Source organism: Mustela nigripes, chromosome 7 (genome assembly GCF_022355385.1).
Source record: "Mustela nigripes isolate SB6536 chromosome 7, MUSNIG.SB6536, whole genome shotgun sequence".
Classification (NCBI taxonomy): Eukaryota; Metazoa; Chordata; class Mammalia; order Carnivora; family Mustelidae; genus Mustela; species Mustela nigripes.
The window spans coordinates 101,400,205-101,412,547 of NC_081563.1; the positions used below are offsets into that span (position 1 = coordinate 101,400,205).

At 38.0% G+C, this 12,343-nt stretch overlaps 1 protein-coding gene across 1 annotated transcript in view; it reads right to left on the reverse strand.

Moving 5' to 3' along the window:
* The window catches only part of MACROD2 (mono-ADP ribosylhydrolase 2), a 1,932,176-nt gene that overhangs the window by 1,597,525 nt on the left and 322,308 nt on the right, over positions 1-12,343 (reverse strand). The gene's annotated exons all lie outside the window — the stretch shown is intronic.

Genomic DNA, 12,343 nt, shown 5'->3' on the forward strand with positions numbered 1-12,343 from the left:
GTAGACCCCAAACTGGGGGGAGAAGGGGGTAAAAAGAAATTAAATACACACACACACACACACACACACACACATATGAATAGAACAGAGCCACCCACTTGATTTTGAGTATATTTTACTCTCTAAGAAGAAACCACCTCCCAAAGTTTTAAGCAAAGAAAAACATATATATATGAATAGGGGAAACACGATGAAGGGATGGAATATGACTGTAAAGTTGAAAAATTTTTAAAAAATTCTAAAAAAGGAATTGATATGTTGGTTGGAAAAAAAAAAAAAGAAGAAGAAGAAGAAAAAGGGTGGGGATACAGAATGTGCTCAGGTTGGAGACTAGAACAAAGCCCTGTGCTAGATTTAGCATATATTTTGATCTATTAAAATAAATTGTATCCTAAAGTTTTTTTTTTTTTAAGATTTTATTTATTTATCAGAGAGAGAGTGAGCACAGGCAGACAGAATGGCAGGCAGAGGCAGAGGGAGAAGCAGGCTCCCCGCTGAGCAAGGAGCCCGATGTGGGACTCGATCCCAGGACGCTGGGATCATGACCTGAGCCGAAGGCAGCTGCTTAACCAACTGAGCCACCCAGGTGTCCCAATCCTAAAGTTTTTTAGGGAAAAAAAAAACCATATGTATATAAAAAATAAGGTTAAATACAATGAAGGATAAAATAAATGATAAAATGATAAAAAATAAAATGACTATAATAATGAAGGTTTAAAAGATTTTTTTTGTAAGGTATTATTAAGATAAACTAGTTAAAAAATGTTAAAAGAGGAAAGAGGAAAAATTTAAAAAAAATTAGAATAAGAAAAAATAAAATTAAAAAAAATCCAATTTAACTTTGCAAGACTAAAGGGAGAAAGACTTTCTCATGGGGAGAAAGCCATGAATTCCATGCATTGTTTTCCCTTAGCTCTAGAGTTCCACAGTTCTCACTGATTGGTGAACTTGGTCTTGGCTGGATGTTCTTGCTGATCTTCTGCAGTAGGGGTCTGTTGCAGTGATTCTCAAATGTCTTTGCCCAGGGTGGAATTGTACTACCCTTGCCAGAAGCCAGGCTAAAAAATCTGCTCAGGTTCACTCTCAGGAGTTTTTGTTCCTTAACGCTTTCCGCTTTCTGTAAAGCTCTGGAGGATGGGAATGATAAAGGTGGCCTTCCAATCCCCAGCCCAGAGTTGCTGAGAGCTCAAGGCGCCACTCCTCAGTACACCCTCAGAGAAAAGGGGTCAGCCACTCCCATCTCCCTGGTCTCTGGTGGCACTCTGAGCTCACCCAGTCTGTGAACGAGCATTTCTGCCTCTGGCACACGGCCCCATCTGGTGTCTGTAAATCCAGCAGATTCCTGCCACGCTGCTCCTCCAAAGGAGGAAGGTGAGTCTCCCTGGATCTGCCATTTGTGTGGTCCCTGCTCAAAGAGCAGTGGTCCAACTGTGCCATGGATCACGGTTTAAGGTAACCCTGATGTGAGAGCCCACTACTGGGCTCTGTCTCTGTAGGTGGCTTCCCTCCTCCGATACCTGGCAGCTCTGCCTCACTCAGACACCTCATATCTTTCTGTGACACCACAGGACCTCAGACCACACTGTCCCCAAGAAGGCTCACCCTTTCTTAACCTCCAGAGTGATGTCCCTAAGTGGAGCAGACTTCTAAAAGTTCTGATTTTGTGCTCCATTGTTCTACAGCTTGCTGGGAGCCAGCCCCTTCCCCTGAAGTCTATCTTCCCGTGGTTTTGGATTCACTTCGCACATCCTAGCTTTCAGAAAGTGGTCGATTTTCTGTTCCTAGAATTGCTGCTCTTCTTCTCTTTGATCTCCTGTTGAGTTTGCAGGTGTTCAGAATGGTTTGGTAACTATTTAGCTGAACTCCTGTGACCTGATGTCATTTCAGTCTGCTACCCCTCCACCATCTTGCCTCTCTCTCCTCAAAAGACATTTCAGGACTCCTTTATATTCTTAAAAATTAATGAGTTCTCCAAAGGGCTTTTATTTATGTAAGTTATATTTCTCAATGTTTAATATGTTAGAAATTAAAACAAAACTTTAGGGGCACCTGGGTGGTCGTGGGTTAAAGCCTCTGCCTTCGGCTCAGGTCATGATCCCAGGTCCTGGAATCAAGCCCCACATTGGGCTCTCTGCTCAGCAGGGAGGCTGCATCCCCCCACCCCTGCCTCTCTGTCTGCCTCTCTGCCTACTTGTCATATCTGTCTATCAAATAAATAAATAAAAACTTTTAAAAAACCCTTTAATATACATATTCATTTAAAAATAACAATAGTACAGGGCAGCTGGGCGGCTCAGTCAGTTAAGCATCTGCCTTCAGCTCAGGTTGTGGTCCCAGGGACCTAGGATAAAGTTCTGCCTGGGCTCACTGCTTAGCAAGGAGTCTGCTTCTTCCTCAATCCCTCCCCTACCCGCTTATGATCTCTCTCTCTCTCAATAAATAAAATCTTTTAAAAATAAAAATAAAATATAAAATAAAATAATAGTAATCCAATACGCATCTACATAAAAAAAGTGTATTTTGTGGGGGAGGGACTATTTCTCAAACAAGGAAAAGATATATTCAAAAGACACCATTATTTTACATCTCAGCAAGCCACTTGAATGCCTGGCATAAAAGACAAACTGGGTTTCTAGTTTTGCTTTGGCATTTTCAATTTGCTGTGATATCACAGGTCATGTAGTCTCTGTGAGACTCTACATGTATAACGAATAAGAGTGAAAAAGACATATAGCATCTTAATATCACCATAAACATGGTTTTAATCTTACAGATCCTACGGAAGGGTCCCCATCACTTTAGAAACTGCTAGTATATACTATATAAAAGGTTGATATTCACGTAAAATTCAGTAAGATAAAGACTACTTTAAAATAGTATCTGTAAGACTGTGCTACAAAAAATAATTTTCTGAATGTGATACAAAATGTACAAATTTTTAAGTTATGAAAACTTTTTTTTTTTAATTAAAATAGAAATAGGGGTGCCTGGGTGGCTCAGTGGGTTAAAGCCTCTGCCTTCGGCTCAGGTCATGATCCCAGGGACCTGGGATCGAGCCCCGCATTGGGCTCTCTGCTCAGTGGGGAGCCTGCTTCCTCCTCTCTCTCTCTGCCTGCCTCTCCACCTACTTGTGATCTCTCTCTGTCAAATGAATAAATAAAATCTTAAAAAAAAAAAAAACCCAAAAAGAAATAAAAAGATAAGCCATTCATTGGCAGAAGACACTTCCAAGACAACCTTATAATTGTTATAAGGAACATATTTTTAAAACCGCTATAAATCAATAAGAAAAATACAAATTAGTCATGAGAATATAAGACAAAGAACATAAATCAGGCATTTCACAGAAGGGAAAACCCAAACGGCCAGTAAACGTCTGGAAGGGTGTACAACCCACTGAGAACAAAAATGCCAAAGAATACAACAAAGAGCACCATTTTATGCTCATTAGATTGGCAAAAACAAACAGAAGCCCTGACAATTAAGGATTCACATACTACTTATGGGAATGCAACAAGCACTTTAGAAATATAGTAGACACTGCTAATTGCCTACATACCATCCACTTTCCTTCTTCCTTCCTAACAGCATATTTTATTCGGGTATCTTCCTCTCGATAACATTCTTTGAAGGAAACTGGTCCTCTCCCTCTGCCAATCATCATGGTCTAATCTAGCTTTGTAAGTAAATAATCAATTTAGGCATTAACATGTGATTCAGTGTTAACCAATGAGATATGAGAAAAAGCCAAGTGGGGTAAGTTTCCAGGAGAAGTTTCCCTACCCTTCAAAAGAAACAGAGAGGGGGACTCAAATAAATAATCTCCAACATGAAAGAGAGTAAGTTAAAACTGACACCAAAGAAATACAAAGGATCATAAGAGACTACTATAAACAATTAAGTGTCAACAAATTGGTCAACCTGAAGAAATGGATAAATTCCTGGAAACGACCTTTGAAAACAGACTCTTAAAAGAGAAAATTTGAATAGACCAAATACTAGCAAGGATATTGAATCAGTAATTAAAACTTCCCTGGAACAGGAATCCAGAACCAGACAGCGTCAATGGTGAATTCTACCAAATGTTCAAAAGGGATTTAATACTTACTTACCCTTCTCAAACTCTTCCAAAAAAACAAAGAGAGGAAACATATCCAAACTGATGTTTAAAAGCTAACATTATCTTATTACCAAAACCAGACGAGGACACACACACAGGCCAATATCCCTGATCATCACAATGTTAGACTAGATGTGAATCTGGATACAAACCAGAAGCCTCTGAAAGCTGCCCCATATTCCTAACAGATATACTGGTGATTTGACTGTGACATGTGACCTCACACAAGTATCCCTCTTTAATGGTCATGGCTTAGTTGAGCCATTCTAGCCTTCTCAGCAAGTATAAGCTCTCAGCCTCCTAAAGCAGATGATTTCCTGGCCATGTAGAGAAGACCTTTCCTCAGTCAAGGGAGTACAATCCTGGATGCAGAGTAATGACTTGGGAGTCTCATGGACTCTCCTGTAAACTTAGAACTAGAGCTTTGGGAAAGCCTCAACTTAGTTGGAAATAAACTAATTTAAATAAAACAAAGAGGATGCTAGTGAGTTGGATCAAGTACATTAAAAACTGCAAACCATCTGAGCCTGAATAGCATCTGTTTCTCTTAGAACCAGAGAGACCCCCTTAATACCAAAGTCAGAGTGCCCAAAACAAGCTTCAGGACTGGCACCTGCTATGCAATTAGTAGATATCAGCTGGTATTAGATGGAGATGGTAATCCTGGTTTGTTAGTCAAAAAGATAGGATATAAGTATGATTTAAAAGTTCCTTATAAACATTTTAATGTTTAGTCAAGAAAACAGGATATAGATATGATATATAAAAATTCCTTATAATTACCTAATACTTATAATAATGTATTCCTACATTTTTAATATTTCCACTTTCTATCAGGAAGCTATTTCTACTTTGTTAGAAAACTATTCTGGAAGCACATAAGACAAAGGATGTTTTCTCTAACCACTTCTAAATATAAGGTAGAAAGATTTGCTCACAAGGAACAAATAATAAGAATGCCAAGAACAATAATAATGATGATGCTGATAACTTCACTTAGTGTATAAGATATAAGAAAATTTTTACTTTTTGTGGTGCTTAAAATTGTACATAAAGTAAAAGTCAAACAAATGTTTTAAAAATATCTAAATCCTACTTTCAAAAAAAATTTGACTACTGAAAAACCAATGTTAACCTAGTATTTTTTGTATCAAACCTGTCATTTATATTTTACTTGTCCTTTCCTCCTCTTTAGTCCTCCAACAAGCTTTGCTCTTTGTCAGTAAGATATGATCTGATAAGCTTATTTCTGGTTTGCCCTAGGGAAGAAGTGGAGGACAGAATTACATGGGGGCACTTGAGAGTGACACGCCTGCTCCCTGGTCTACTGAGGAAAACAAAGAGGGACTGCTTGGAAAGGGAGTCAAATAGCTCTATATCACCTCTGTGTAAACACAGCAATTAAATAACTACCAAAAAGCTTCTGAACTTTCTCCCAAACAAAAATGATTGACTTTAAAAAGTAATGCTTTTTAAAATACTTAATTCTACCTTTGCTTTTAAAAACAACTTATTAAGAATAAAAACTCACTAAAGTATAAATAATTTTTGCCAATATTTGTAACTTCTAATAAGACTTGTCAAGTCTAGATTTTAATTTTTAAACACTTATGAACCTAGTAAAGCATCTGTAAATTTGTAACACTAATATATTTTAAATGTCAAACAGAAAGAATAAAAACAACTAAATAAAGAATTACAAAATGCTTTTAAATTCCCCCAATTTGGGGCACCTGAGTGGCTCAGTGAGTCAAGCCTCTGCCTTCAGCTCAGGTCATGATTTCAGGGTCCTGGGAACAAGCCCCACGTAGCGCTCTCTGCTCAGCAGGGAGCCTGCTTCCCGCTCGCTCTCTGCCTGCCTCTCTGCCCACTTGTGATCTCTCTCTCTCTGTGTCAAATAAATAAATAAAATCTTTAAATTCCCCCAATTTAATGTTAATCACTTATAGTCCAAAGGAAGTGAAGCAAAGGAAACTATAGACATAGTTTCATCTTTATGTGTCATGAATCATGCTCTGAAAGCTTAAATAGATTTGTATTTCATAGCAAATTTGCAAATGGTAAACGTGACTTAATTGTAACTTACTTTTCTTTGGAATAGATGATATTGTAAAACATTCACTTGGTCCCAACCTAATCAATTAAGAATACTTTATCCTCTAAAAAAATCTTGCAAAGAAGTGATTCATACCAGTTGTCAAGCAAAAAGAAATACTAATCACAGTAAATCTGCTTCTCCTACATGGTGCCAATGAGGTGCAGTTTCCGTAGTCATTTATAAAACAGATATAATATAAAACAGTCTTTGATTCTACTCTGACCACGTTCTTTCAACATTAAACATGTTTATGTACCTAAGTAATCTGGACTGCTAGGAAACAGCAATCCTTAAAAAAGATAATCTCGGGGCACCTGGGTGGCTCAGTGGGTTAAAGCCGCTGCCTTCAGCTCAGGTCATGATCCCAGGGTCCTGGGATTGAGCCCCACATCGGGCTCTCTGCTCAGTAGGGAGCCTGCTTCTTCCTCTCTCTCTGCCTGCCTCTCTGCCTACTTGTGATCTCTGCCTGTCAAATAAATAAATAAAATCTTTAAAAAAAAAAAAAAAGATAATCTCAAACAGAAGGAGAACTACAGTGCTGGTTTCCAGAAATAAGAAAAATCTGACAACAATTTCAGGAAATCTTCCTTTCAGGAGGTCTATTTGTGTACCTAAATTTAGCACCAATACTCCAAAATAGTGAAATAATACGATGGTTACAAGTGATGACAGCTCTGGTCAAGGCTGGCAGCAACAGCCAGCTGTTAAAAGAGAATCACTTGGCTCCAGGGCAATGCACTTGTATATTTTGTAAATACCCATTTCAATAATTAGATATACACTCATCTGCTCTCATTAACTGTTAGCCATTCATCCAAAGCTATGTTTTATACTAATAATTTCCAAGGATAAAGAATTTGTTCTTTGGTTGTAATTAAGTCTCAGAACCAGCCTTAGATACTGTTATCTCAAGGTCCGAGCATCTAGGACAGTAGGCAGGAGCATTTCTTAAATTGTTTCATTCTCAAAGATAAACTGTTAAAACACACAGCTCAATTTAACATTAATGGATTGTGCCTTCTGAATGGATCCTGGCCCCACTCATCACCAGGAAGATAAAAAGCAACTACCCATAGGTTTTAGCTCTGTCTTGGTAAGTGCTTTGTCAGATTTAGTAATGAACTCTTATATGCACTGCTTTATTGAAGTCCATAATAGTTAAATGAGGGTCCCCTATCTTCATCCTCACAAATGAGAGAACGAGGGCTCAAAGAACTGAAGCTCTTTTCCCAGGGCCACACATAAAGTAAGTATCAGAGGGAGAATTCACTCACTCTGCTTAGTCCAAGTCTTTGTTTTTTCCCAAGGTCCATTGGAAAAAAAAAAAAAATCTCTTTTTTGCATTTTAAAACAAAGAGACAAAGATGACAGGACTTTGGGAGTATGAAGGGGCCAAGGGTACAGCCTATTGCAAGCCAAACGGAAGTGGCACAGTGCACCATTTACATACAGGCCATACAGAATAAGTACTGACAACAGAAGAAAGGAGGGATCTGCAGGCTTTCAGTTTTGCTAGCTACCTTACCACATCACTTTTGGCTAAGTGCTAACCTATTCTGAACCCCAGATCCTCTTTTCTTTCCTGAGATGCCAAAGAGGTGCTTTTTTTCCTCAGATGGTTGTTTTGTTGCTCTTTTCAATTCCCTTTCTCCCCATTCCTGAAGTGTAATAGTCCAACTCAGGGTAGGGGAAAGAAAGGTATTCCAGAGGGTGGGCAGACAAGCAGTCAGGCAGGGAAATAACCACTCTGATTTTGCTTTGATTTCTATTTCAATTCCTGTAATGACAGATCTCACTCCAGTGCTGTATGTTTTGGAAACATACTTAAAAGGGATATGTGATTGTTTTTAGGTACATTTTAAGTGTTGACTAATAAAAGGCAAATATCAGAAGAACAGTTTAATATAGCATTTTTAAACCTTTTAGTATTCTAAGGCATCTGTGACCTGCTAAAATCTAATTATTTCTCCAATACCCTTTGGAATTGTTCAGAAAGATTTGGTACAGTTTCTAACGGGTGCATTAAGCATCTGGCCTGACTTCACAGAATTACAGATAGCTGAATGTGTACTCTCTATTTTATTAACATCCCATAGGCTCATGTTAAGATGTAGTAGTGATATGCCCTGACATGCATCACTACCTGTTGACAGAAAAAAAAAAAAAAAAAAAAAACTGGGCTAGACTTGAGAGGGTCTACAAATAGAAAATCTTTTAAAGATGTTTTGGCAATTTAAACAGAAACTCTGGCTTAAAGAAAAGAGAGGAAGGGAGGGAGGGAGGAAGAGAGGGAGGGAGGGCGGGAGGGAGGAGGAAAGAAAGAAAGAAAAAGAAAGAAAGAAAGAAAGAAAGAAAGAAAGAAAGAAAGAAAGAAAGAAAGATGAAAGAAAGAAAGAAAGAAAATGAAAAAGAGCAGCTCCAAGTTTATAAATTTATAAAACATGCCCAAGTTTCAGCGTGTCAAGTCTTCTGAAATAGGAGCTAATCTCCAGCATCCGTCCCTTCCCTCTCAGACTAACAGTGCCCAATCTTCCCCTGAGCCATACCTCCATTTTCAGTCATGTGTCTGAAGAGGGTGGACCCTACCTACAGCTTCTACAGGGGGCTTAAGCTCACCAACATACTCCCCCCTCCCCTACCTCCCTGTGATAAGCTCAGGAATGAGAGAAACTGAACACAGGGTTATATGCGGGAGCTTCTGGAGGTGACCTCTCTTCCCTTGAACATCATAATATGGGAATGTGATATGTGGAACTGTTACTGCCTAAGGGAAAAACATGGAGCTGCCAAAAGTCCACTGCATATAGCCTGTGGAGGCTGCCAGCCCTGAAAAAGGCAGAACACTGTGCGCCAGAGAGAAACTGTAATTTTGTTGACACATTTTAAGCCACCATATCAAGCTTTACCTGAAGCCAGACCATATATTTGAACTTCTCAGTTATATGAACCAAAGATTCCAATTACTGATTAGACAATGTGGCTTGGACTTTCAATGGCTTACAACCAAGGAATTCTCAACTATAATAGCCCAAGGTATTTGATATACCAAAGCCTGAGCTGGGTTTTTTTGTCAGTTTGTTTTTTACCCAAATTTGAAGAGTTAATTCTCATGATAAATGTTGAATGGAAGAAAGATAACAAAGAATGTTTCTAGGACTTAAAAGAATTTTAATATATTCTAAGATTAAATCACAAATAGCATAGCAGGAGGTGGTCTGGTGGATGGATCATCTACTCCTACTACCTTCTTTTATAGGGATGTTCAATGAATTTGTACACAATGAGCGAATGAATGAGCAGATGAATGAATGAATAAATGAATGGGGTACCTTAAGTCAAGACAAGTTAAAATTCCTGGATTAAACTGTTCCATGGGATAATTATGTACTGCAGTCATTTTCAGCTGGGAGTTGTATATTCTAAAAGAGGTTGTATTTATTGTTGTTGTTGTTGGATGCACAAGTAAATGGCAGAGCCTGGGAAACCTGATTCCAAATCCAATCTCCCCTGTTCTCCACTAAGGAATGCCTCAAATCCTCTCACAAAAACAGAAAAACACAAAGTTCTTTGATATGACCAGTGTAGTTCTAAAAACTAGGATACACTACTGGGGATCATTTTCAGGCCAACTGTTCACAATCTGAAGTGATTTTTTACACGTACAGCATTAGATTCACAGACTAGCCCACAAAACAGAATGAAACACAAACCAACAAACACCTTTTCAACCTTAAAACACCTACTAGAACTCAACTAAGTTCTAAAGCCTTGGAAAACATGAGGCTATGAAAAGTAGAACAAAAGAAAAAAAAATCAGCAAGAAAATCTACTTGCTCATCTCCTCCCCCATGCCCCAGCTACAGAACCACTCCAAAGGGAAATTAAGATGAGTGTGAAAAAGCTGTCATTGACTGTCTCCTGTCTGTATACCTCCCTTTGGGCACTCTTCTACTTCTTGATGTCCCTTTTTTCCAGGTGCTCAGATGCCCTCATCTTAATAATGGCTGCCACCATTCACTGAGTATTTACTATGAGTCAGACACTGAGCTAATAAACTCAGGAAGATTTAATGATTTGTCTACAGTCATGTGACAAAGCCAAGATGGAACCCCAGTATGGCCTTTCAACGTTAGACTGCACTGGCTCCTCCTCTCTGAGCTGAGTTCTCTCTGTAGGAAGAATCAGCCTTTCCTTTCCTATCACCAGTCTAAAGAGCATCAGGCTGAAAATTGCCTGTCTTCCTTCCCCTCAAACCCAAACAGCCATCCCTTTATTACAGCTAATCTCCTTTAGGTAACAAAGAAGGAAAGCAGCCTATAGTAACTCAGGGTAACTTTTAATCTTTCCAGAGATGGTACATATTATTTTAGTTCACCTCCAACTGGCAGAATTTTAGGCAGCTAATAAAAGCAGGAAACTAAAAAACAAAAACAAAAACAAAACAAACAAACAAGCAAAAAACACACTGAAGCAGCAAAAGAGTATATATTTGGACAGGGTAGGATGATGGGGACTATCTTAGAGTTTGCCTTCAAAATCAGTGCCTCTAGGACAAACAATATTTTTCACAGTCTCTTGGCTTTTACATTTTAATCCACATCTTAAAAAAAACAAAAACAAAAAGAAAAAGAACAGTACATAATTGGCATTCAGTAAATTCTTGCTGCCTTTATTTGCTATGTGATGAAACCAAAGGCCAGAACACATGATAAGAAGTCATATAACAAACAAATGGCAGCCTAGGGAATAGAAACCTCAGAAACTCATAACTCCCAGGCCAGTACACCATCTTTTAGCTACCTATAACCAAAAACTGTCCATTCATCTTTCTTTTCAGTTTAAGGTCTGCCTGAATGGAAATACAACTGATTAAATATGGATATAAGCCCATAGTAATTTGGCCAACCAAAACGTCCTTGTTAAATAAAACCAACTCCCATCTGAAAATAGCCTCTAGAAAGAACTATTTCATAAAATAATTTAACTCATGTATTTTACAGTAACAGAAAAGAAAATTCACACTTTAGTGAGAGATTATGTTATTCCCTACCTCTCCCCCAAAAAGTCAGCAGCTAAATCTCAGCTTTAATTGTGCTATCTAACATTTTTAAGAAACTGGCTTTTCAACAAGCATCAGAATTCTATGGATGTAATGGGTCTGCCCTCAGTGCCATCCAAAGTGCAATCAGGGAACAATAGGGGTCAATATACCTCTTATCAAGGGTTCACCTTCTACTTTGATACCACCCATTCTTGGAGGGGAATTCAGAAGGTCAAAGTGCTATCAAAAAAAAGCACATAAATAGATAGACTAAATGAAGCTAATGAAGAGACCATAACCAAACACTCCTGGGGAAGACAATTAGCAGGCCTCCTTCAGAAACACACATTCATAGAAACTTTTTTAAAAACATAAAAGGCAATGTTGTGAACCTCTAAAACTAAAACAAGTAGTATTAAGTTTAAGGAAATTGCCCTCCAGGTAAATATAAAAACAAAATTCTCCCCAGCAAGACTAAAAAGTGAAATGAACTTAGTGGAAACTATGGGCCCAAAGCAATTGCTGACCAAATAGTAGAAACCAGTTTATGCAAATCATAATTGAATCTTAAAGCCTACCATTCTGCTAATTAGATACAGACATTTATGTCTGTTTTATAACTGTCCAGTATTTATTCATATACCAAAATTAAAATAAAATTATTTTAATAAAAGCAAAACCACCCATGAAAGGTTTTTTTCTTAAGATGTTTATATTTTAATCCATATTTAGAGCAGCAAAAACATACCAGAAAGGAAAAGAATCTATTTATTTTTTTCTACAGCTTTTCATATTTAGGGAGGGTTCCCTAAATAGGAAAATATCTACTATCTGCCAGGTTCAAAAAAGATGGACAAATAGTGGAAGTCTGTGAAAAATATTTTCATTTCCTAAAACATATATAGTACAATAAGTTACTCATTACCCCTAGGAAAAACTGGTTACTTCAAGGCTCTTTACCTTTTGTCATTCTTGTTCCCCTTCCCTTAAATACCTGTTATGTATGTGAATCTGCCTTCTACTCATTTGTCGAATAATTATTCACAGTTGGAGTTACCAGCCTTCAAAATTACAACATTATTGG